At 45.7% G+C, this 27566-nt stretch overlaps 1 protein-coding gene across 1 annotated transcript in view; it reads left to right on the forward strand.

Annotated features, from left to right (window-relative positions):
- The window catches only part of LOC115092778 (sialic acid synthase-like), a 102350-nt gene that overhangs the window by 28665 nt on the left and 46119 nt on the right, over nucleotides 1-27566 (forward strand). The gene's annotated exons all lie outside the window — the stretch shown is intronic.

The following is a 27566-nucleotide window of genomic DNA, read 5'->3' on the forward strand; positions in this document are numbered from 1 at the left end:
ACATGACAACACTATTCATTTTGCCACAATTTCATTTGTCTGTTGCCGAGCATCAGGTATCTCTGATAAGTCGTAGAGCTGCAGTTTCAAAACTGACCAGGCACAGGACCCTGAGCCCATCTGTGGCTATGCCATTGGGTATTTCCCTGTTCCAGAGGGATTACAATCTATAAGGGGGGTGGCTCATTTACTAAGCAGCAATAATGCTAGCCTCAGGCATTCTTTTGCCCCATCTTGTGATGGACAAAGGGGCATCTGAGGCCAGCATTCCTTCATCAGGCTGGGAGATCTAAGGATCACGCCTGAAACTGCTGGACCATCAGAGATTTTAAGTAAGTGGTCAAAAGGTGGTTGGGGTCAGAGGGGAGGTTGGGGAAAAGAAGGTCCAGGGATTGGGGACTCACTTTTTTGACACAATGACGGCAGTATTTGGGACTGGGGTTGGGGCTGGGACCAACAGAAGGCAAAATTTATTTTTATGTTTTTCAGGGTGCAGAAAGAGAAGGAATCTTGCTAGGCCTCAGAGATTTGAGCACTCTGGCCTGGGGAAGGGAGTCTGGGAGCTGCATGGCCCCTTTAAAAGAGAGTGGTCCTCTCCTTCCTGCCTCTTATCAACCTTGTTGAATTTTGACCAAAAAGTATTGGCCAAAATTTTGACAGAGCGCCTGGCAGACATTTTACCATCCCTTATAGGAGTGGGCAAAGTAGGATTTGTTTTACCAACATGAGGATGGTGATAACTGCTATGGCACTCTAGTCAAATGGAAGACCCCTACTTAGTAGTTAGTTTTGATGCTGAAAAAGCATTTGACAGAGTAGAATGGGGGTATTTGTTCCACATTTTACAGTGTATGGAGATGTGAGGGTTTTATTACAATGCAATCCGACTACTCTATCAGGACCTGAGGGCCTCTATTTTGATAAATGGCTCTCACTTGGACATTTTTCGTGTCACTAGAGGTACTCGACAAGGTTGCCCTCTCTCCCCTCTTCTCTTTCTCTTGAATCTCGAACCACTGTTATTGTCTATCCAGATGACTGAGGAGGTCGGGGGAATACAGTTGGACTCTGGGAAGCAATCCAAGTTATTTAAATATGTAGCCTTTGCTGATGATATATTAGTTTTTTTTATGGACCCCAAACGGTCGCTGAATTCTTTGTTATCACTTTTTAATTCGTTTGGAGTCTTTTCTGGATTGCGCCTGAATCAGGATAATCAGAGGCATTGGCCTTCCCAGAGGCCCTTAAAGAGCGATGAGGGGAATCTTTTCCCTTGCAGTGGACTGGAGACTCTATCCGATATCTTGGTGTCTGTCTTTCTACTGATCTCACTACAATCTATGGTCTCAATATACCGGGTCTGTTAAAGCTTAACCAGGACAAGTTGCAAGCATGGCAAAATTTGCTGCTTTCCCTAGGGGGCCGAATTAACCTATTTAAAATGGTCGTTCTTCCCACATGGCTTCATGTTTTGCAGAACTTGCCGCTTCATGTCAAACATCAAGACCTCTTACGTCTTGATAGAGCCTTATGCCTTTTTATAGGGTGAGGCAAAAAATCATGCATCCCCCTAGTTTGGTTGAAAACAAGATGGGGGTCGGGAGGTTTGGGAGTTCCTGACCTTGCCAATTACAACTTAGTGGCCAACCTACATATTGTTCGCGAATGGCTTTTGGGGGACTCTCACACTTTGTTAATATTTTGGCTGAAAAGACAATGGTGGCCCCCCTAGACCTGCGATATGTCCTGCAAGCATCTTCTGCCCGATTCCCACTTTCTTTATCGTACAATATAAGTTATTCTGTAAGAAATAAGATGCCTATGCCTTATTTGATCTAATTGTTTTCTGTCAACCGATGTGATATCTCGGATCGAATGTCGGTATATATAAAAAAAAAAAAGTTAATAAATATACTGATCTCACCTATAAGGAAGGCTTGGATGTACTTAACAAAGCGGATGGGATTGCCAAAGGTTTGCTCTTATTTGCTCCCTATTCTAGGCAACCTTGAGTTCACCCCTGGCTCTCAATCTGCTAGCTTTCGCTCTTGGGGGTCTCGGGGAATTACACAACTAGGCCATTTGTTGGATGATGAGCATAGAATCCTCACTTTCCCAGGTTTGAAAAGCTTATATGGGTTGAGTGATGTACATCTCTTTGCATATTTACAAATACAACACTATGTCCGTACCCTACCAGTGACTTCCAGGCAGCCCGCAGTCTTTCACTCTTTAGATGCCCTTTTTCTGTTTGAAAAGTCACATCCCATATCCTTGTCCATTTACTACAAGAGTTTACACAAGCTTGTTAAGATAGACACTTGTTCCACCTTAGATGAGAGATGGAACAATGATGGGGCATTTATGATTATCATATCTGTTCTTTATGCCTGTTTATAGCATAACTCAGCAACCTCTGTTAATATGTACTATAGGGAAATGCAGTACAAATTCCTTCGGAGAGCCTTTGTGTCCCCCCAAGTTGCATATCATTCTAAGCTCACATCCTCAGCCCTGTGTGAGCGTTGTGGTACAGCAACTGGCACTTTACCCCATTCTTTTTGGGAATGCCCCTTTGTTAAGAAATTCTGGGGACGAGTTGTGGGCTATGTTGGCGATCTTTTAGATGTTCAAGTCCCCCTTTCTCCGAAGGTTTTGTTATTTGACTGCTTTCCCCCACTGCTGATTCGGGGCTTCGGGCCTCATTTGTTCTTAAAGAAAGAGTGCACCATGGGGAAAAAAAGTAATTCTTTTGTTTTTGAAAGGGAAAGTCGCTCCCTCCTTTTGGGTTTGGTGTAGTCATTTACATCATATGATGCAGATGGACAATATGGTGTCACGTGGGCCTCCTACTTTCAAGCATTGCCACATCGCTCCAGGAGTTTGGTTTTAAATGACTGACCTACAGGCCTATGTGAATAGGTTTTGAATGACTGTGGACACAGCACTCATATGCATAAGGACCTTTTTGGGGGGTGAGGGGGAGGGGGTAAGAAACATTTAAAACAATTGTCTGTTTGTTACTATATGCAGTTACTTGGGGTTGCATAAGGAATCTGCACCCCAGGTCATGATTCTTTGTGATATTTAATAAAACAATATGAACTAAAAGAGAGCGGCCCTGGGATGTGGGGCTGCTGTTGCGCTATTTTTCCTTGTGGCATTTTCCCAGCAGTAAGCTCAGCAGCGCATGGTTCGGAGAGAGGTATCTTTAAAGGATACTAATGATGCAATAGAATTAGGGCATCCTGACAGTGAGGTTCCAATAATTAGAAAAGTAGTCCAAGTGCCTGTAACTAAAAACTCACCTAAGCTAAAAAATTCTAACTTATCCCTATCAATTAAAAACCAGAATGAAAATACAAACAAAAAACAAACTTTGAAATGTTTGTATGCTAATGCCAGAAGTCTAAGAAGTAAAATGGGAGAATTAGAATGTATAGCAGTGAATGATGACATAGACTTAATTGGCATCTCAGAGACATGGTGGAAGGAGGACAACCAATGGGATAGTGCTATACCGGGGTACAAATTATATCGCAATGACAGAGAGGAGCACTCGGGAGGAGGTGTGGCGCTTTATGTCTGGGATGGCATAGAGTCCAACAGGATAACATCCTGCATGAGACTAAATACAAAATTGAATCTATGGGTAGAAATCCCTTGTGTGTCGGGGAAGACTATAGTGATAGGGGTATACTACCGTCTACCTGGTCAAGATGGTGAGACGGACAGTGAAATGCTAAGAGAAATTAGGGAAGCTAACCAAATTGGTAGTGCAGTAATAATGGGAAACTTCAATTACCCCAATATTGACTGGGTAAATGTATCATCGGGTCACGCTAGAGAGATAACGTTCCTGGATGGAATAAATGATAGCTTTATGGAGCAATTGGTTCAGGAACGGATGAGAGAGGGAGCAATTTTAGATCTAATTCTCAGTGGAGCACAGGACTTGGTGAGAGAGGTAACGGTGGTGGGGGCTGCTTTGGCAATAGTGATCATAATATGATCAAATTTGATTTAATGACTGGAAGAGGAACAGTGTGCAAATCCAAGGCTCTCGTGCTAAACTTTCAAAAGGGAAACTTTGATAAAATGAGAAAAATTGTTAGAAAAAAACTGAAAGGAGCAGCTACAAAAGTAAAAAATGTCCAAGAGGCGTGGTCATTGTTAAAAAATAGCATTCTAGAACCACAGTCCAGATGTATTCCACACATTAAGAAAGGTGGAAAGAAGGCAAAACGATTACCGGCATGGTTAAAAGGGGAGGTGAAAGAAGCTATTTTAGCCAAAAGATCTTCATTCAAAAATTGGAAGAAGGACCCAACAGAAGAAAATAGGATAAAGCATAAACGTTGGCAAGTTAAATGTAAGACATTGATAAGACAGGCTAAGAGAGAATTTGAAAAGAAGTTGGCTGTAGAGGCAAAAACTCACAGTAAAAACTTTAAAAAATATATCCGAAGCAGAAAGCCTGTGAGGGAGTCAGTTGGACCATTAGATGATCGAGGGGTTAAAGGGGCACTTAGAGAAGATAAGGCCATCGTGGAAAGATTAAATGATTTCTTTGCTTTGGTGTTTACTGAAGAGGATGTTGGGGAGGTACCCGTAATGGAGAAGGTTTTCATGGGTAATGATTCAGATGGACTGAATCAAATCACGGTGAACCTAGAAGATGTGGTAGGCCTGATTGACAAACTGAAGAGTAGTAAATCACCTGGAGCAGATGGTATACACCCCAGAGTTCTGAAGGAATTAAAAAATGAAATTTCAGACCTATTAGTAAAAATTTGTAACTTATCATTAAAATCATCCATTGTACCTGAAGACTGGAGGATAGCAAATGTAACCCCAATATTTAGAAAGGGCTCCAGGGGCGATCCGGGAAACTACAGACCGGTTAGCCTGACTTCAGTGCCAGGAAAAATAGTGGAAAGTGTTCTAAACATCAAAATCACAGAACATATAGAAAGACATGGTTTAATGGAACAAAGTCAGCATGGCTTTACCCAGGGCAAGTCTTGCCTCACAAATCTGCTTCACTTTTTTGAAGGAGTTAATAAACATGTGGATAAAGGTGAACCGGTAGATATAGTATACTTGGATTTTCAGAAGGCGTTTGACAAAGTTCCTCATGAGAGGCTTCTAGGAAAAGTAAAAAGTCATGGGATAGATGGCGATGTCCTTTCATGGATTGCAAACTGGCTAAAAGACAGGAAACAGAGAGTAGGCTTAAATGAACAATTTTCTCAGTGGAAGGGAGTGGACTGTGGAGTGCCTCAGGGATCTGTATTGGGACCCTTACTTTTCAATATATTTATAAATGATCTGGAAAGAAATACGATGAGTGAGATAATCAAATTTGCAGATGACACAAAATTGTTCAGAGTAGTTAAATCACAAGCAGATTGTGATAAATTGCAGGAAGACCTTGTGAGACTGGAAAATTGGGCATCCAAATGGCAGATGAAATTTAATGTGGATAAGTGCAAGGTGATGCATATAGGGAAAAATAACCCATACTATAATTACACAATGTTGGGTTCCTTATTAGGTGCTACAACTCAAGAAAGAGATCTAGGTGTCATAGTGGATAACACATTGAAATCGTCGGTTCAGTGTGCTGCGGCAGTCAAAAAAGCAAACAGAATGTTGGGAATTATTAGAAAGGGAATGGTGAATAAAACGGAAAATGTCATAATGCCTCTGTATCGCTCCGTGGTGAGACCGCACCTTGAATACTGTGTATAATTCTGGTCGCCGCATCTCAAAAAAGATATAATTGCGATGGAGAAGGTACAGAGAAGGGCTACCAAAATGATAAGGGGAATGGAACAACTCCCCTATGAGGAAAACTAAAGAGGTTAGGACTTTTCAGCTTGGAGAAGAGACGACTGAGGGGAGATATGATAGAGATGTTTAAAATCATGAGAGGTCTAGAACGGGTAGATGTGAATCGGTTATTTACTCTTTCGGATAGTAGAAAGACTAGGGGGCACTCCATGAAGTTAGCATGGGCCACATTTAAAACTAATCGGAGAAAGTTATTTTTTACTCAACCCACAATTAAACTCTGGAATTTGTTGCCAGAGGATGTGGTTAGTGCAGTTAGTATAGCTGTGTTTAAAAAAGGATTGGATAGGTTCTTGGAGAAGAAGTCCATTACCTGCTATTAAGTTCACTTAGAGAATAGCCACTGCCATTAGCAATGGTAACATGGAATAGACTTAGTTTTGGGGTACTTGCCAGGTTCTTATGGCCTGGATTGGCCACAGTTGGAAACAGGATGCTGAGCTTGATGGACCCTTGGTCTGACCCAGTATGGCATTTTCTTATGTTCTTATGTTCTTATTATGGGACTAACTAACCTGTGTTACTTGGTACCTCATGCTATTGAATCCCATGGTATTTTTCCCTTTGGAGAATATACCAAGGCTTAGTAAATCTCCTCCTAAATTTGTACCCTATGGCAGTGAAGAGAGAAGTGATTTATCCAAACTCATAAGTAATGACAGTAGGAGAAGCAGGATTTGAGCTCTTGCTTCCCGAGTTTGCTGACAGCTGCTCTAACCAGAAGACTAGTCCTCTCTTATGTATGCTGCGATGTCAACTCTACCATGATATATATATTTAATAGAAGCTAATTGGGTGATTTGATTTTATCATGTGCAGTAAAGGACTTTCTTTTAATAGATTTGGGTGCTTTATAATGCGAAGTGGGTCACAATCTGTTTATATGTTAAGGCCTGTCTGCTCACATGGGATCTTGGTTTTTGAGGGCAGTTGCTGGCTGTACACATAGGCTGTGCCAATTCCTTGCTGTTAAAGTGAAAAGCTGCTGTCATCCTTTGCTGTTGATGTTGCGGTCTCCACCGCTTTCCCCTTACTGGCTGTAATCAGGGCTCACCTCCGAGGACGGGAACGCTGCCTCCGCAGCTCTGCTGAGTATTCGGGGCGTCCGCCATTGCTGGGCCGTCTCGCTGCTGCCCTGCGCGCACGCGGGGACGCCCGTTATGGACGTACGCTCACCGGAAGCCTGACCCCGCCTGAGCTGGCCACGCCCCAAGCCCGATATAACCAGCTCTCTTCAGTCCTCTCATTGCCTTGCAACGAGGGTCGCTACAGTGTGTAGTTCTTAGTTGCACTTCCGTTGTACAGCTTCAGCCACCGACCTCTGCTCGTTCCTGACTCTGCTTCTGCCTGCCGCCAGCCACCGACCTCTGCTCGTTCCTGACTCTGCTTCTGCCTGCCGCCAGCCACCGACCTCTGCTTGTTCCTGACTCTGCTTCTGCCTGCCGCCAGCCTCTGACCTCTGCTCGTTCCTGACTCTGCTGTTGCCTGCCGCCTGCCTCAGTCCTCGGCTTCTCCGACGCAGCTGCTGCGCTCCTGTCCTCCTGACAGCGTCCTACGCAGGTCTGGGCTGGAACTGTTCTCTCTACTGCCAGACTGTCTTGGGTCTTGTTACCTTCTACTTCCTGCCAGGCTCAGGCCTACTCGCTGCTGGCTCTCATATTGCACCCTGCAAGTTACCATTCAAGACATTACTGACTCTGACCCTGCTCCCGCTTGCTCTGTGCTCCCTGGCCTATTGGCCCTTGCTGCTGGACTCTGTGCCTACTCCTTGCCCGGGCCTTTCTATAGAGACTGACACTGTGCATAAGTCCCAAGGGACTGGGACCCTACGGGCTCCTCCTGGGGGGTTCCGGTTCCCGGGTGAAGATCCATACGTGTGTCTCCTAAGTCCCAAGGCTCCAGGACCCTACGGGCTCCTCCTGGGGGGTTCCTGGTTCCCGGGTGAAGATCTGTGCCTGTGGCTCCGCCTCCCGAGCTACTCTACCCAGGGTGGTTCGGCTCAAGGGTCCACTCTCGAACTGCAGCTTCCCAGACTGCAACAGTTGAATAGAAGTCAATTTATCAAGCTCTGTCGTGATTAGCTGAAAAATGTGTTAGAGGTTGATTTTAAAATAAGGTAGCCCTAAGACTGCGTGCAGCAAGTTATCTAGAATCAGATGTGCTTTTATTATGGGTATCCAAGCCCATGCAATTAAAATACTAACTGCTCAACAAGTCAACTCAGGAGTAAGGGACATCCCTATCTGCCCTGTCTGCTAATACTGGAAGTCTAATGCTGAAAAGCTGATAGAAAATTTTGTACAATGACCTGTGGAATAAAATGACTTGAGGGGTCGGAATCATAAGTGCTAGGTACAGAGGATAATCAGCTTCAATAGACCTTATGGGTTCACCATTGTCAAGTTTCTGTGAAGACTGTGGTGATTGTAGAGTTTATGGCATCTAGCACTATTCCTATTACATCTAATACCATGTTTCAGGTTGTGAAGGATTTAAATATTATATAGAGAAAAGGATATCCATGAAGACGTGCTGAACGAGTAACAATGCTATTACATTCCTAACATCTCTTGTTTCAAATGATTCACAGTGTATTTCTACGGCTTTCTGAGTTTCAGAGAGAGCAAATGTAAGATATTTATTTCCCAAACATCATGTTTACCACTTATGTCTAACCTGAACAAAATAGTTAGTCATTTGAAACAGCAGGGTTCAGATAAGAGTCATCTGACTGATCCTGCATCACCTTGACCCTCGGTGGTAAGTCTATCTTTACCTGGGTTAGATATGCGGTGTCATATCTGAATTGTCCTTTTATTTAAAAAAAAAATTAAGAAAGGATAAACATTTATCAAGTCCCTGCATGAAAAGGCACTTTTGTCACTTCAGGCTCAAGCTACCCATTTAGAGGTAGAAACGGAGACCATGGTAGATGATAGCTACTCAGGAAGCTCAGAAAGACTGTGAAAACAGGATTCTGAAATTGAGATCAGTGTCAGGAAGCTAAACAGTGGCAAATAAATTGTTCTCTGTATATACCCAGATCAGTCCAGACACCTGGGTTTTGCCTCCCTTTCAGCAGATGGAGACAGAGAAAGTTTCACAGCTACTGCCTTATAACCTCGTGTGCCACCTGCTACTCTTCAGTAGTTCTCTGTCTCCAGCAGATGGAGGTGGTGCAAAATCTGCGGTTCTGTACCCAAGCATGACAAAAGAAAAAAAGAGACAGGAAAAGAAGTCTCCCTGGAGGTTGTGAGGTCCTGGTGGAACTGTCCCCCCTGGTTGTAGGCCAGGAACGAGCAGGGGTTGGAAGCCCCACTGATTTGCTCCTTCATTCACAGGGGGTAATAGCTGAGGGACCAGCTCCCTCCCCCTTTTCAGCCTGTAGCCTCTGCCAAGTCTCAGGGATGTATCTTTTACCTTCTTTCCCTGCCGGGCTTCGAGTTAGTTTAAAAAAAACCCAAAAAAACCGAAAGTCTAGTTACCAGGCTCCTCTTGACTCATTGCGGGGAGCGGAGCAGGAGAGGCTGTGCAAAGGTGGGGGGGTCCTGCCCGCACGAGAGATCATGCTAAGAGCGGCAAGTTTTTTCTACTTGTTGAGATTTCCCCTCCCGTTTCTCTCGGCGCTTTTGGTGGAGCTCGCCGCTTCTAATTTATGCCTCATGGGAGCCGGTGCTCACCATGTGGTGAGCGACTCTCGAGCCATGCTGCACCGGGACTCTACTCAAGTTACCTCCCTGGGGTGGAGGGGCCTTCTAGTATTGCAGTGGCAGCCCCAGACAAGCAGCGCAGCACCGGGCAGGTGCTGTGCTGCGAGAGAGCCTCAAGCCATCTTGAACTGGAGGGCTGGCCTCCTTTGGGCTTCTGCAGTATTCTTGGCTTGTGTAGTGACCTTTTCAGTTAAGTGATTGGTTTGTTCCCACAAGTCATGTAGTTCTTGTGCAGAGAGTTGAGCTGTGGGCGAAGGAACTGTTACAGGTACTGGCAATGGAAGCAGGGGCTGCTTCCCATAAACAAGTTGGAAAGGGGAAGAACCAATGACTGCGTTAATGTGAGAGAATTTAACCCAAAGCAGGAGGGTGGCCCAGTCGTCCTGGCGCTCATTGACATAAGAGCGGAGGAATGTTTTAAGAGTTTGATTAGTGCACTCCGTTTGCCCATTGCCCTGCGAGTGAGAGGCCGTCATGTAGTCAATCATGATACCAAACTTCTTGCAGAGGAAGCACCAGTACCAAGCGGTGACCTGAACTCTTCTAGCTAATAGGATGTGTTTCGGAAAGCCATGTAAACAGAAGATATGAAGGGTAAAAGGTGTGCCAATTCTGGGGTGGATGGAAGACCGGACAATGGGACAAAGTTTGCTTTCTTGGAGAAATAGTCAATTACCACCCATATTACGGTGGCGCCATTAAAGATAGAGAGGTCCACAATAAAGTGCGTGGACAAGTATGTCCAGGGTTACTTGGGGGCTGGCAATAGTTGTAACAACTCCCAGGGTCAGCCATGCAAGACATTTTTGCTGGGAGCAGATGGGATGCAAGTTGACATAGGCTTTAACATTCTGCTTCATTTGAGGCCACCAGTAGTGCTGTTGAAGCAGTTCAAGAGTTTGTGCCCATCCAGGGTATCCTGCTACACAGAAGTCAAGTGCACCTTTTAATACTTTCTCACACAATATAGAAGGTACTACTGTCTTCCCTAGGGGGACAGGTACTATTGTGGCCAAGAGTATCTTAGTGGGATTGATGATATGCTTTGGAGGTTCCAGGACATCCTTGATCTGAAAAGAATGGGGCAGGGTATCTGCTCACTGATTCTTGAGCACAGGGCAGTATCACAACTCAAAATCGAAGTGGGCAAAAAACAAGGACCAGCAGGCCTGTCTAGAGTTGAGCTACTGAGCTTGATGTAGATGTTCAAAATTCTTGTGGTCCGCATATATTATGATGCGATGTTGACACCCTTAAGAAGATGGTGCCATTTCTCTAGGGCAATCTTAACTGCCAAGAGCTCCCAATCTCCAATACTATAATTGCACTCAGCCAAAGCAAATTTCTTGGAGAAGAAGGTGAAGCACACCTTCAGAGCTGTGTTGGCTGAGGACAGACCCTACCCTGAGGGTAGAGGCATCTACCTCCAGAATGAAGGACTGTATGAGATCCGGGTGGTGTAAGCAAGGTCCCTAAGCAAAGGCAACCTTTAGTTTTTGAAAAGCCTCAGTAGCCTCTGGCGGCCAATCCATTGTGTTGACACCCTTGTGGATAAGGGTAGTAAAGGGGCTGCCAAGGATTAGTAACTAGGGATAAACTGGCAATAATAGTTAGCAAACCCTAGAAGCCTTTGTAAGGCTTGGAGCCCCACCAGGCAAGGCCACTCCAAGATGGCTTTTACCTTGGCTAGGTCCATCTGAAATCTGTTTTATGAGACCAAATACCAAAGAAAAGGGAGTTCCTCTTGCTTGAAGAGACATTTCTCCAGTTTGGCATAGAGGTTATTTTCTCTAAGGTGCTGAAGAACGCCTCAGACATCTCTACAATGGGAGCCCAAGGTATGGGAAAAAAAATCAGTATGTCATACAGGTATATGGCCATGTAGGTAAATAGAAGGATATGAAAAATCTCATTGACCATTTTCTGAAGGATCACAGGGGCATTGCAAAGGCCAAAGGGCACCACCAAATACTCATAGTGCTCATTGCAGGTATTGAAAGCAGTTTTCCATTCATCTCCAGCCTTGATGTGAATGAGGTTGTATGCACCCCCAGAGATCTAGTTTCATGAATATCTTTGTGCCTTGTAGGTGATCAAAGAGCTTGATTATTAAAGGCAAGGTGTATCCACTATTCTTAGTAATAGCATTCAGGCCACAGTAGTCTTCCTTCTTGGCGAAAAAAAAGCCAGTTTCTGCCGGGGAAGAGGAGTCCTGGATGAATCCAGGGGCCACATTTTCTTGAATGAAGGCCAATATAGCCTGGGTTTTGGGCAGAGATAGTGGTTAAACCCAGCCCCACAGGGACATAGCTCCAGGACTGAGCTCAATAACTTAGTCAGATGTGCGATGATGTTGCAGGATCTCGACACTCTTCTTAGAAAAAACATCTTTATAATCCGCATATTGAGTCCTGGAAGTAAGGAAGCCACAGTCACCGGATGAGAAGGTCCTACGGATACCAAGCAAGAGTCTGTACATCCACGCCCCCAGAGGGTGAGCTCCAAGTGGACCAATCAAAGTGAGGCTGATATTGTTGGAGTCATGGCAGGCCTAGTATGGTGAGGTTAACGGTTCTGAGGATAACATGGAAGCTGATATTCTCAGAGTGCAAGAGTCTGGTGCATAAGGTTAGAGGCACAGTGGTCCAGGTAACTTGTCCCGGGAGTGGATCCTGATAAACTGAGGATATTAGAAGCGGAGGAGTCCTCTACAGTGGGTATTTGCAGCTGGTTGACCAGGTCCTGCAAAATGAAGTTTCCCCCGGAGCCAGGGACCATTTAAAAACAGTCTAAATTCACTATCATTATTATCTCCTCCATGACATGGCAATAATGATTAGAGCACTTTTCGGAAAACAATAAAGCTTTCAGTTTCTTATGAAACTGTACATAATCTATCATCACTTGGAGTTCACTATGAAAAGCATTCCGCATTATGGACCCTACAACTGAAAAAACTCAACTATGAGTCTCTCGTGAGTGGGCCTGCTTGATTGAAGGAATAGATAACAGCTGCCTTTCCACAGAATGTAATCCATGAGAGGGGACATAAGATTTAATCAAACTCGATAAATATTCTGGTCCGCCCCATTAACGATTTTGAAAACAAGACAATACCTCAAATCTTATCCATTGAGAAATTGGTAATCCATGTAATTTTTTTAACAATCAGGTAACATAATAATAATATTGATAATAATATATCATTACATTTCCAGTAAAGAGAAATGAGAGAGGGGGAAGAGGTTTTGATAGAGGTGACTGTAATAGAGAAACCAACAGTTCAAAGGGCCTCTATCTGACAGTAGATGAGAAAGAAAATGTCCTTATTAAGTCCTAGTTTCAAATGTTTTCTGTTCTTCTGAAATTCTCTATTTATTTATATTCTACCTTTCAAGCACTTCAGAGCGGATTACATTCAGTGCTGTAGGTATTTCCCTGTCCCCAGAGCGTTTACAATCTCATTTTGTACATGAGGTAATGGAGGGTAAAGTGACTTAGCCAAGGTTATAAGCAACATCAGTGGGAGAAGTGGGATTTGAATGCTGGGTTTCCTGGATCACAGCCTGCTACAGTACCACTAGGATATTCCTCCACTCTAAGTACTCTGATTGTGAGGTTGTTAAGGGAGTTAGTCTTGGATGCATTAAGTTAATCCAATAATAAAAGTATCACCTACAACTTTGTTGACCCTAATTTCAGAACCCAAATAAATTTGCAACTTCTATGTAAGCACAGGAGCACGTCTTCAATTCCATCTGAATTTTATCTAAAATACTGTATATTTCCACCATGAACTTGTCTCTGCCACTTAGCGTGCAGTAACTTTTTCCATCTGGGAAAATTCATTTGTTTAATGGTCTTCCACCTGAATATGACATTTCCATTTCATGACTTATTTTCTTTGCCTCTTCTTCATTTTCTTCAAAGTTGTTCTGCAGGTCATAGACAAAGGTCTTATTTCTCTCTCTCTCTCTCCACCTTGGATCCTCTCTCCCCCCTCCTTGCCCCAGATCCTAGGTTTGGTTTTCCCTCCCCTATCCTGATCCTCATAAAATGATCCCTCCCACCCACCTTCCATGATCCCTCTCTGTACCCACTTCCCCCTTCATTGCGAGTCACCTTCACAGACTGCTAAGTACAGTGTCTGGTAAACGCACGGGTCAGTGCTGTGGGGAGTAGGATTCATCTGTGGAGCCCAGGGAATCACTAAGCAAAAACAGTCCACTCGAAAAGTTTGCATTCGAAAAAAGAAAAAAGAATGTATTTAATGTCTAAATAATCAACTTCAAGCAAAGGTAGAAAGAAAATAAGCAAACAGTCCAAAGTACAGAGAGCAGAAAAGCATCTTAGACAGTCCACAAATCTCAAAATCTGTTACTCACTTAACTGAGGCATGTTAAGGGGCCGATGCAATATGGTGTGCTGAGCCGAGCGCACTCTTAACGTGCAGTTGGACAAGGGGTAGAATAGGCGTACTCAATCCACTAATGCAATAAGGGGATTAGCGTCTATTCAACCCGCGTCTAACTCAGAATGAATGTAATACCGCTCTTCACATGCAAATGCATGTGAATGAGGCTATTAGGCATTCACTCCCGATGCAAAAAGAAAAATGTGCGTCTCCGACGCACATTTAACTGTCATCTATTAACGCCTGCCAGGAGCAGGCATTAACAGACGTGCGCATCGAAAAAAGAATACAAAGAAAAGAAATAAAAAAAAAAAAATTGACGATCTGCTCCATCACAAAAACCGACGCCAAGTTTAATGGCGTCAGTTTTCGTTACCAGCGCACAGCCACGAAAACTGAAAGGAAAGGACGTGCACCAGTGCAGTGCTTTCTCAAACGAAGAGTTGCTGGACCTGTACAAAAACCTTCCCGAGCTTCAGGGCTACTGAACTCCTTGAGGTGTTTATCGGCATCGGTATTGGTTTCCCTTACTGCCATACAGCGGTCACGAAAACCGTTTGGGTACGCGTTAGCAAGGATGCGCTAGGGTCGCGACCCTAGTGCATCCTTGCTTACGCGACACCCTAATTTTAATATTGCATAGCGCCCTCCCTTTGGGGCGCCATGCGCACGTTAAGAGAGTGTGTGCTGACTGTTCAGCGCCCGCTTTCTATGCGACTTTATTGCATCGGCCCCTAAATTTTTTATTTCTTTGCATCTTCCCCCTGCCCCGTTTGCCCCTACACCTTTGTGCTTTGAATAACATGTACCCATGCACTTGTTACTGAATCACATTTACTTGTTACAGCACTTAACACAAAACAGTTTTACCACCCCCACCACCCTCCCTGGCTCAAGAAAGGCATAATACAGAGCAACTAAAATTAACTAGCGAGGTGGCTGCTATTTATTTATTTATTAGACATTGTATCATATCAGGATCACAACCGTTTACAAAATAACATTCATAATTTTCGGACAGAATTAACACATATAGGGCCGGATTTTAAAATTTATTTATTTATTTATTTATAGATTCTTTTATACCGCGGTACGTATAAATATACATCACCTCGGTTTACAGTGAAACAATAAATTAGCAACAGGCTTTATATATAACAGTTTAAACAGTAAAAAAACATTTAACCGCAACAGGCTTTACAGAAACATTGGGTTCATGGGTAATATGTTAACATCATTAACTATAATAACCATAAAATATTAATAATCAAGTATTACGCAGGAGTAAATTAACTGTCCAAGGAATGACCAAAGTCTCATTAACGTCAATAGCCAGGATTGAATAACAGAGGGGGGGGGGTATGGATTAGCAGTATGATAAATAAAACTGGCTAGGATAAGAACCTGGTGAAGGTAAGTGATAATATTGGATAGCTGAATTATAGGTTAGATATGATTCATAGAGTGAATGCTTGTTCAAACAACCATGTTTTAAGGTTTTGTTTGAAAGTTTTGTGACTGGATTCAAGACGCAGGTCCAACGGCATGTTGTTCCAGATATTGATACCAGCTATGGAGAATGAGCGGTCTCTGGTGGACACATGTTTGATGTGTTTTAGAGGATGGACAGCTAATTTCGCTTGGTGAATATTTCTAATTGGTCTGTTGGAGGTGCGAAAAATGAGCTGATCAGAAAACCATTGCATCTCTTGGTTGTGAATTGATTTGTGGATGAGTGAGAGAACTTTAAAAGTAATTCTGTAGGATATGGGTAGCCAATGTAGGAACATGAGTGCTGGAGTAATATGTTCATGCCGTCGAGTATTAGTAATTAAACGAGCAGCGGCATTCTGCAACATCTGTAAAGGTTGAATTGTGCTTTTAGGAAGACCCAGTAGTAGTGCATTACAATAGTCAATCTTTGGTAGAATTGTAGCTTGTAACACAGTCCGGAAGTCCTGAGAATGTAATAACGGTTTAATTCTTTTAAGGGTGTGTAACTTGAAGAAGCCACTCTTAATTGTGCTTAATTGTGCTTAATTGTGCTTAATTGTGCTTAAAAGCCCTAGGCACGTAAATCCAGAGGGGTTACGCGCGCCAGGCCTATTTTAAAAAAGCCGGCGACACGCGTACAGCCCTGGGACACGTGTAAGTCCCAGGGCTTTACTAAAGGGGCGGTCCAGGGGTGGGGGGCAGGGCCAGAGGCCTCTTACAGAGCGGCCATTGCCGCTGTGTCGGAGGACCACATGCCGGCAGGCTGCTGGCGCACGCAACTTGCGCCTGCCCAGAGGCAGGCGCTAAAGGTAAGACAAAGGTCAGTGGGGAGTTAGAGTAGGGCTGGGGGGGGGGGGGGGGAAAGGTTAGGGGAAGGGGTGGGAAGGTCAGGCGAGGGGGAAGGGAAGTTCCTTCACAGGCGGTACATGTACGCCTGCGCGCACCTTTTAAAATCTACCCCATAGAGTGAAATGCTCCAATACAAATTATTCTGCTAACTCATACATATAACATATTACAGCTAATCCATTTTAGCAATCAGTACATTGTAATTTCTGTTTCATTGCATCTGTTCTACTTGCTAAGGACATGTGGCAACTGCCGCACCATGCTGTATGCCTCTGCCTCATTTTAACATGGCTACTCTTTTGCAGCCTTCCCAGACACCTCTGCCATGGACTGAGTAATGCATTATTTTGATAAATATGGCCACTTCCAGTCCAGGTGCCCCCCTATCCAATGGCACTTAAGAGCCCTGAATAAGTGCCTCTCCTTTTTGTGCCAGTGAAGGGCCAGAAACTGCTTACTTGGTCCTGGCTCCCCCACTAATGGAATAGCTGTCTCTGTCAGTGTTTCTATGGCCATTTGCAGTGGTAAAATATGTGTGTGCCTGCTAAACTCTGAAAGGTGAATGCTGTCTGGCCTGGCCTGTGCATTTCAAGGTAATTTTGTGTGACCCTCAATGCTTTAAGCAATATGCCTACTTCCATGTTAAGCCTTTTTCTGATTTTATACAAACTCTTTACTCTCCTCACCTCTCTCCATATAATCCTGTTATTTGTGTGTGATTTGACTAATCCAAATCCCTGATGGGATTAACTTAATAAGACTAAGCCTTTTATTGTAACATTAGTAAGACAGCTGCACCTTAATATTCCACTCTGAATGCTGCTAGCCCAGGCATGTGACAGTGGCCACCCTGTACTGTGTGCCTCCACTCCACTTTCCATAGCCAGTCTGGCAGCCTTCCCTGCTGGGATCTGAATAAACATCTTTTGATAAAGCCAGTCCCTTTTCATAGTGTAACTCTTTAATGGGCACATAAAATGCTCTGACATCATTTAGGGAGTAAGTGTCAGACTCGCGGGTTTCAGGGTTCTCCAGTGCTGGGTCAAAGAGATGTGGTGGACTCGGGATAGAGGAAGACAGGATGTTCTTTTCCCTTGAGCTTGACTCACCCAGGACTCCTCTCTGTGAACCCCAATATCTCTCTCTTTTAGCTAGTGTTTGCTAGCAGTCAAGCTAGCAACCACTCTCAAATCAAACTGCATACCAGGAATTTTTCCCAAACATTTTAAACTTTTGTTTCTGTGATACCAGTAAAGCAACTATTTACCAAGATTTAAAAGAGGGTGAATTAATCACAGGCTTCACAGCTAAGATAATATATTGCCAACTCCAAACAATTAGCAATAGGTTGTAATAAATGTTAGAGAAGTTTCACAATTCCTTCCCATCACTTTTCCTCAATCCTCCTCCAAGCTTACTCAGAAACAGATAACTCACCTTACCACTAGATTCCACAGCTACATGGTGAACTATATCTCGCACCACCTTCAGTAGGATATTTTGCACCCCTTCATATATATTCACCTTTGCTACCAGAATACAGCCAGCTCTCACATATGGGCCAGAGTAATTTATTTTCGCTGGTCAGGTACTTCTGTTCCCTGGCAGTGTTCCGGAAATTCCCCAGCATCCTTGACTTGCTCTCTCTTATGAGCATCTTCTTCCTCTCCTTCCTCTTCTTTCCTGCTAGGAAATGGTGAACCCCTTCTGGTCTCTTCTCCTGTGGGAAACCCAAGACTGAATTCCCAGGGGAGGGACAATCCTTAGGGTCATTCTTCAACCTCAGGTCTCCTTTTAAGTGAGAAAATCCCTGCAGGGCCATTCTACACTGGAGGGGTCCCTTGGCCTACTAGCCTTGGCTGGCAGCTCCTCTTCATTCTCTTCCTCTTCTGAGGTATCCTCAGAATCAAGAAAATATATATACCCTCTTGAAGCACTCCCTAGAGGATACTCTTATCACCCTCTTAAAGGAACCATAAGCTACAAACATCCAGAACATTCTCATATCCAACCTATTCAGTTACCAGTTACCTTGCCCTCTGGTGGCCATGTGCTGGTATTGCAAGTATAACATTTTATCCTTCCAAAATTTCCCAGAGTCAACATTAGAGCTCCCCCACCCAAAGTCTCCTCCAGTCCTTACTCAGGCACATGGACTCAATTTGGGGGTCCAATCACAATAGCCTTGTCCAGCTTACATCCTATCTGGTCTGAGTAAACCGCTTTAAGTTAGCTTGGAAACCTTTTATAGGCTTCCCAGATCACCCTACCATGATCTGAGTATTCATATTTTACATAGCATGGTCCCTTATTGTGGCCTTCCCCAGATTACCCCTACTCTGATCTGTGTAAACATATTCATCTTTGCTAAAGATAGGCACAACTGGTCCATGTCCCTGCTAATCAACATTTTATTGCCACAGCAGTGGCCTTGGCAGCTTTCAAGCTTGCAGTACAATTGTGAGTATAAGCTTATTCCACTGCATTCCCTTTCTAGACAAGCAAATATATTTGCTCCCCCTGCAACTGTCCCCTTCATAATTTAACCTCAGACTGTAAACTTTAAAGAAAATGAATCTTCCCAATAAGACTTTAGCATACGCCCGACAGTAATGCTTGTATCACTGCTAAAAAAGCCATGGGCATAACGGTCTTTCTGTCATGGATCTTAAGTGTTTCCTGTTTACACTAGCCCTCCAATATTCGCTTACTTTGGAATATATTTATTTCCCCAAAGTTTAGCAAAGAAGCTCATTTCTGCTAAACTTAATTTAAACTTTTAACGCTGGTTTATAGTTCACCCAAAGACATGGAACTAGCCTATCTTACAGGCCAATACAGTAAAGGTCGCGGGAGAGCGGGCGAGCGCTCGCTCTCCTGGCACGCACACAGGCCACTCTCCTGTGCGTGCGATTCAGGGGGGACAAACATGCAAATTAGGGCCCGTGGTAAAAAGAGGCGCTAGGGACACTAGCGCATCCCTAGCGCCTCTTTTTTGATGGAAGCGGCGGCTGTCAGCAAGTTTGACAGCAGACGCTCAATTTTGCCGGCGTCGGTTTGGAAACCGTACGCCGGCAAAATTGGGCCCGTGAGCCGTATGCCGGTAAAATGGGCCCGCGAGCCGCGGGCCCATTTTACATTTTTTTTAAAATTTTTAACTTTTTTTATCTTTTGGGGCCTCCGACGGAGGGTGTACAAAAAAGCAGTTTTTACTGCTTTTCTATACACTTACCCGGCGCCGGCAGAAATTAACACCTACCTTTGGGTAGGCGCTAATTTCTGAAAGTAAAATGTGCGGCTTGGCTGCACATTTTACTTACTGAATCGTGCGGGAATAACTAATAGGGCCATCAACATGCATTTGCATGTTGTAGGCGCTATTAGTTTCAGAGGGGGGGCTGGACGCGCGTTTGACACGCTATCACCCCTTACTGAATAAGGGGTAGAGCTAGCAAGTCGAAAACGCGCGTCCAAATGCGGGGTAATAGTGCGCTCCACTGGAGCGCACTGTACTGTATCGGCTTGCAAGAAGGTCTCCTACTTCCTATGCACTTGCCCATGTCTTGCATTCGCAAACACAGACTCATTTGTTGGTACCTTCACCCAAAATTTGCAATTCCCCAGCACCAGTGAGAAGACCTTCACAAGTATCCCTACATTGTGGAACTCCATGCCATCCCACATCAGACAGGCCCCAGATCTCTATCCTTCAGGAGATTGTTTTGAATCAGTGATGGACATTAATTGACAACAGAGTCACCGCACTATATATGACCTTAAACCGCATCACTTTATGCCTAGTCTTTGTTAAACTAAAGACATGTGGACGTAAACCCAGTAATAATTTGTAATAATCGCTAGACTTTTGATGCCATGCTATACTGAATTATCTAGTTGTTTACTTCCCTAAGATAGCCAGATATTCACAATATCCTCTTAAACCTATTACATAATCGTTGCATCCTCTGTCTTACAACTGTATTAACTTGTTAATTGAGCATCCCTTTTCCTAACCTGACCGCCAGTACACTTTTAAAAGAATATATTTTTTTTAAAGGTTCTCTTCGGTTTTGTTCCTCCCACTTAATATCACCATGATATTAAGTCAGAGGAAGTAAGAAAGGCATTAGTTTTGGGCTTCTCAAAAATTAATGACTGCTCCGAGCAGGCGTTAATTTCTGAAGGTAAAAATGTGCGTTTTGGGAGCATATTTTTTTTGTTTTGCATCAGAGGAGAATAACTAATAGCCTCATCAACATGAATTTGCATGTGATGAGCGCTATTAGCTTCGCAGGGGTTGGATGCATGTTTTGGACGTGCTAATCCCCTTATAGCATAAGGGGTTATGGACACAAATCCAAAACTCGCATTCAATCACGGGTTAACCAGTGTGCTCGGCTGAGTGCTCTGTATTGCATCGGCCAGATTGTTAGACAGAATTGTGAGGATGGCTGAGCAAAATGTCACTTCCTGGAGTCAGGAAATATGCCGACTCCAGCCTTCTTCATGCAATGACACTTTATTTACAACACTAAACAAGGTATACACCAGACTGTGTACCTCTTACAATATCTTCGTGTTTCCTACAATACCTTGGGTTAGGTCGGCAATATTGCAGGAGCTGCCTTCTCCTGGAGATGTTACAGGGCTCTGTCTATCCCCAACTGGGTCCCAGCCGGCCACGCCCTCTGAGCTCCTTCTGTCCTGCCAGATACTGCCCATGGAGCATTCTCCCTTTAGGGGATTTAAGGGGACTAGGCATCTAGCCTGGTCCTGCACAGATTCATAGGGTACCACTAGGGTTGCACGCTCACAAGCACGTTATCCCATATTTTCTCGGATGCTGTACTGATTGCATTATCTGTAACATGCCTTGAACTCTCTAACTGGAAAGGTGAGTCATAAATAAATGATGATGCATTTATTGCCACACAGTTTAGTAAAGAAGCTATTTTCTTTCTGTTAAATGAAGTCATAGCATTCTTCCAGAAGCTTGACAGCATCCTTGGTATTTTTCCCTACCATGGGCCTTCAGCCAAAGATGTTCTCGGTAGGGCTTGTGCCCCTGGGACCCCAATTCCTCAAGCCAATGTAGGCACCTGTTGCGCTTGGAGGTGGACCCTTGTCCTGGAGCAGTGGAGAACGGCTCCCTGGTAGGGACCAGGAAGCACCTCAGAGGATTTCGTTCATAGACGTTGAAAGACCGCTGGGGCATTGCATAGCCCAAAGGGCACCACGGTATATTCATAGTGACCATCCCTCATGCTGAATGTAGTTTTCCAGATATCTTCAGGTTGGATTCGTACCAGATTGTACGTACCCCTCAGATCCAATTTGGTGAAGATCCGTGCCCCTTGAATGTGGTCAAACAGCTCACTGATAAGGGGCAGGGGGTACTGGTCTTTGCGGGTTATGGTGTTGAGCCCTCTGTAGTCAATACAAGGGTGTAAACTGCTGTCCCTTTTCTTGATGAAGAAAAGCCCACTCCAGCGGTAGAATCAGAGGGACGAATTAACCCTTTTTGATATACTCAGACATGGCTAGGGTTTCTGGATGAGACAAAGGATAAGTTCTGCCCTTGGGAGGCTTCGTGCCTGGCAGAAGTTCTATGGAGCAATTGAACTTGCATATCAGAGGCAAGGTATCTGCCTTCTGCTTCAAGAAGACGTCTTCAAACTCAATATACTGGGTAGGCAAACCAGATAGGGTGGTAGACTTCAAGACAGAGACTGCTGGAGATACTTGATGTAGACATGTCTTCTGGCATTTGGAACCACACTGCACCAACTGCAGGGAATGCCAATCGAACTGGAGTTTGTGGACCTAGAGCCAGGGCAGTCCCAGGATGACTGGATGTGTAGAATGTTTTAACACATAGAAGGACTTCTCCTCCTCATGGAGAGTGCCCACGGTAAGACGGAAAGCCACTGTTTGATGGATGTTGAGCCCGGGAAGTGGTTTTCCTTGAATGGAAGCGATGCGGAGGTTCACATCTAATGGCTGGAGAGGAATGTTCAGAAGTTTGACAATGTCATCCATGTTGAAGCTGCCACTTGCTCCTATATCGACAAGAGCAGTGGTGGTGAAGGAGTGGGCCTCAATGCCAAAGATGTCTGGAAGCACCACAGTAAAGGCAAAGACCCACCTTCCTCCGACGGAGACGTTCAGTCGGAGACAATCGCCCACGGTTCACCTCCATAGGTTCCACCATGGGAGGAGGTGGTGGTGATGGAGTCTCGGCAGGAGGACTCTGGACACACGTGGGATGCGGTGTAGGATAGCTGGAAGCCTTTACTTCTGGGCGCCTTTGCCAGAGACGATGGTCGATCTTCCCGGTGAGGGAAATCAGGTCCTCTAGAGATGTGGGAGTCTCACGGATGGAGAATTCATCTTTGAGAGTGCTGGAGAGTCCATTTGGGAAGATGGCTTGCTTGCCACCTGAGATCAGTATCCAGGGTTCTGAACTCCACCGTATACTCAGATAGGGTCCGTGACCCTTGACGGAGGTGGAGTAGATTCTGGCTGGCTACAGCTTGGTGGCCTGGGTCTCCGAAGGTCTGCTTCAAGAGAGCAACCAACTCGGATGGCTTGGAAAGCATGGGATCAGAGCATTCCCATAATGAAGAGGCCCATACAACACCCTTCCCTTCCAGGCGGGAAAGGATGAAAGTCACTTTAGTGGTTTCCTTCAGGAACAAGGAGGGTTGCAGTGCAAATTGCATGAAGCACTGATTGAGGAAGCCACGACAGGAGCATGGGTCCCCATTGTATCGAGGAGGTGCAGGGAGCACCAATGATGCTTTGGGTAGCATAGAGGCCAATAGGCCCACGGGATTGGCCAGAGCTGTATCTCGCAGCTGGGAATGAAGCTCTTCCACCGAAGAGGCTAACGATTTCAAAGCCCTGCGTTGTTCTTGGACTGTGGCGGCCAAACCTGGTAGGAACCTGGAAGTGGGAGACTCCGCCGACTCCATGGCCTTGGCAACCTGTTGCGCTTGGAGGTGGACCCTTGTCCTGGAGCAGTGGAGAACGGCTCCCTGGTAAGGACCAGGAAGCACCTGCCCCCAGGGGGTGGAGCACAGGAGGAGACAGAGGCTAGGATGAGCTTCACCACTGGAAGCCCGTGGTCCCCCCGGGTGGAGCCCGTAGGGACCCGGGCCCCTTGGACTTAGGTGGGCCTCGCAGGGTCTCCCAGAGAGGTAGTACAGAGGCGTGCCCACAAATAGCAAGGGAGCGTTGTCGGACTCTAGGCTGTTGGTCAGGAGGAGCAAGGAACGCCAGTACAGTGTAGGCAATGACAAGGCAAGGTTCAAAGCCAGAATCAGGAGACGTGGTCAATGGCAGCCGGGGTCAGAATCTGAGGATCAGTCCGAGGAGTAGTCAACAAAGCAGGGGTCATGTTCCAGAGGTCAGACGAGGTCACAAGGCAGGCAGAGGTCAGGATCCAGGCAGCAAACAGAATGGTCAAGGAGCAGGCCGAGGTCAGTACCAGAGAGACAGTCCAAGGATATTACCTGGGGAGACAGGACAGACAGACGCTGGAACAGAAGGACACTGGGAAAGAAGGATGCTGGACAAGGCTGGAACAGTACAACGCTGGAACAGTAGGATGCTGGAACAAGGCTGAAGCAAGACTGGAGCAAGACTGCAACAAGACTGGAACAAGACTGTGAACGCGGAGGCAAACTAGTACACTTACAGTGCCTACCCGATTGCTAGAGATGTGCAGGCAAAAAGTTTTCGTTGCGTACGCGATACGTATTTGTGGGGGGTCAATTCCTTTCAATGCGAACGTATGGCGAATTCAATAAGTTGTCGATCTGTAAATACGTTACTACTAAATTAACTACAACCCCCCACCCTCCTGACCCCCCCCCCCCCAAGACTTAGCAAAACTCCCTGGTGGTCCAGCGGGGAGTCAGGAAGCCATCCCTGTACTCGTTTGTGGTTTCCTCACAGCGCCGATAGCCTGTGTCACAGAGGCTGCCGGTGCCATTGGTCAGCCCCTGTCACATGGTCACCAGCGCCATCTTGTGCTCCTACCACGTGACAGGTCATGTGGCAGGAGGTCGCTCCAGGACCCTCGTTGGACCCAACCGGAACTTTTGGCCAGCTTGGGGGGGCCTCCTGACCCCCCAAGACTTGCCAAAAGTCCAGCGGGGGTCCAGGAGCGACCCCCCAAGCTGGCCAAAAGTTCCGGTTGGGTCCAATGAGTGTCCCGGAGCGACCTCCTGCCACATGACCTACCTGTCACGTGGTAGGAGCACAAGATGGCGCCGGTGACCATGTGACAGGGGCTGACCAATGGCACCGGCAGCCCCTGTGACACAGGCTATCGGTGCCGTGAGGAAACCACAAACGAGTACAGGGATGGCTTCCTGACTCCCCGCTGGACCACCAGGGAGTTTTGGTAAGTCTTGGGGGGGTCAGGAGGGTGGGGGGTTTAAATGTTTATTTAGGAGGCCGAATACAATGGATATCTGTTGAATACGTGGGGAGTCGCGATGTGTTTCGCCTCCCCACGTATTTTTGAGATTGCAAAAAATAAGTTGCGGATTACAAATACGTGGAAAACGGATGCACACCCCTACCGATTGCCAAGGCAAGGAAGTGCAGTCAGAGTCTTCCTTATATTGTACGTTCAATCAGGGCGCGTCGCGGAGCAAGGACCCACCCCTAGCCCTACAAGAGGCCGGGCGATCCACGCGCGCGCATGTAGGGGCGTGGAAAACGCCATTGGGGACTCCGAACTCCGACTTGAGGCCTGGTGCACAGTGGAAGGCCCGGCGACCGCTACCACAGGATGCAGAGGCCTGGATGAGCTCACAGCTGCTACTGGGGAGGCCGACCTGTGACCTGCAGAGGAGCTAGCGAGGTGAACAGGCCCGTGTGCGGGCCGGGTGCGGACGGGGCGCGCAACAGCACCTTGTCTGTCAATCTCTGGCATCGGGAACTGAAATAAGGCCATTGAAAATATTTATTTATATTCTACTTTTCTGGTACTTCAAAGCAGATTACGTTCAGGTACTGTAGGTATTTCCCTGTTCCCAGAGGGATTGCAATCTAGGGGGCCGATATAATAAGAATTGTGGTGAAAGAGGCTTTATTTTTCAGTGCATATTTTTTTAAGCATGCCTGGCAAAAGCAGGCATCTTCATAGGATGTAGTAAGGGTACTGCATGCATACGTGCAGAAAATCCGCCAAAAAAATAGCCACGTGCTAAAGTCCCTATGTAATAAACCGCACATAAACCTGCATTAATGTGGCGCCCCATGATTGATTCTCGTTTAAAAGCCTTCCCCTTTCATAAGACAGTAGTGGGTTAGTGGTTCAGGACTGGGACTGATGTTGGGTAGAGCAATTTGTAACCCCTTCATGATCCATCACCGACCATGTGGAAGCAATAATGGCGGATTCCGTTAAGCGGGGGAAATGTAGCAGAGATTTGGAAGGGGCTACAAAAGCATTGAGTATTTCTGACATGTGCCTGTTTCCTCTCCAACCTCTCTTCTGGCTTCTGCTGCCTAATTTTTCAATCTTCAGAAAGGCACTTAAACTTAACTCCTGTCCTGACCCAGGCACTAAAATACCAGCTTAAAAAAACCTGCACTAATGCCAGCGTAGCTCTCTGCATTGCCATTGAATAGTTAATCGCCTCCTTTGCATGGCATTAGCATGGACTTATCTGCAGGTTTATGCGCGTGTTTTTCCCATGCTAACTGGAATATTACATAAACACGTAAGATTTATCCCCTTGGCTGCAATTCAGTGCTGAATACCTGAATATCCCTCCACTTTGTCCTTTCATTAAAGCTGGATGGGAAATCCAACGAAACCTTTGCTTCACTCTTGAATGTTTGGTCTAATCAGGAAGTGATGGTCCTTTTTATTCCCTATGAAAAGCCTGTCCTGATTTTACCAGCAACTTTTAGGTGAAGGATGAGCATCTGCCTTTGCCTCGTTATGACCTTTCTTAGCTCCTTTGTGTCACTGCCTGCCTACACCTGCTCTATCTACATATTCACTTCAACCCAGCACCCCTGAACCTTTCTTTCTTTCTTTGCATTTTCATTTTATTTTCTCTTTATTTTTAAATGAGTTTGCCTGTATAATCTGCATTTATATTTATGTAACCACTTTATATCACCCTGCTTTTCTTTCAGCTATTGTTCAAACACCTCTCTTATTCACCTAAGTACCACCATTTAGTTACACTCCTTATCGTGCTTACTAATTCCAGCAGGTCTTGTTTATTTATTTTATTTATTTATTTAAACAAATTTATATACCATTTTCCAGTAAGGTTTACTGACCAAAGCGGTTTACAACAATAGATAACCTTGAACAATTAATTCCAGCAGATCTTGTTGTGGGGGTCTCAGTTTAGTGGCCCCTTGGGCCAACCTGCTGGAGACTGGGAAGAGATGGACAATGTCTCTGATGAACAGCAGGCCGGGAGGCAGATGTTCAGGCGGGATGTAGATGCTCTTCACCCTGGAAGCTGGTGCTCCCCCGGGAGGAGCCCGTAGGGGCCCGACCGCTGCGACTTAGGCAGGTTGTGGATCAGGACAGGTAACTGGAACCAGACTAGGACAGTAGCGATACTGTAACTGGGTTCGGGTTCTGGAACCAGGCAGGAACTGTAGCAGGACTCGGGTACTGGAACCAGACAGGAACTGTAGCAGGACTCGGGTACTGGAACCAGACAGGAACTGTAGCAGGACTCGGGTACTGGAACCAGACAGGAACTGTAGCAGGACTCGGGTACTGGAACCAGACAGGAACTGTAGCAGGATTTAGGTACTGGAACCAGACAGGAACTGTAGCAGGACTCGGGTACTGGAACCAGACAGGAACTGTAGCAGGATTTAGGTACTGGAACCAGACAGGAACTGTAGCAGGACTCGGGTACTGGAACCAGACAGGAACTGTAGCAGGACTCGGGTACAGGAACCAGGCAGGAACTATAGCAAGATTTAGGTACTGGAACCAGACAGGAACTGTAGCAGGCAGGCAGGAACCAAGCAGGTGCTGTGGCAAGCAGGCACCTGCTTGCCACAGCACCTGCTTGGAGCGACGAAGCCAAGCGGGTCACTCCGGGGCACAGCGCAACAGGAAACAGGAAGGCTAATCCGTTGCAAGGCAAATGCTGGATGGCCGTGGCCGGCTTATCAAGGCCGCGGTGTCTGATGTCAGAAATTGGGCGGAGTCAGCACTGGTGGGAAACGGGCTACAAAGGCGC

Source organism: Rhinatrema bivittatum, chromosome 1, assembly GCF_901001135.1.
Source record: "Rhinatrema bivittatum chromosome 1, aRhiBiv1.1, whole genome shotgun sequence".
Lineage (NCBI taxonomy): Eukaryota > Metazoa > Chordata > Amphibia > Gymnophiona > Rhinatrematidae > Rhinatrema > Rhinatrema bivittatum.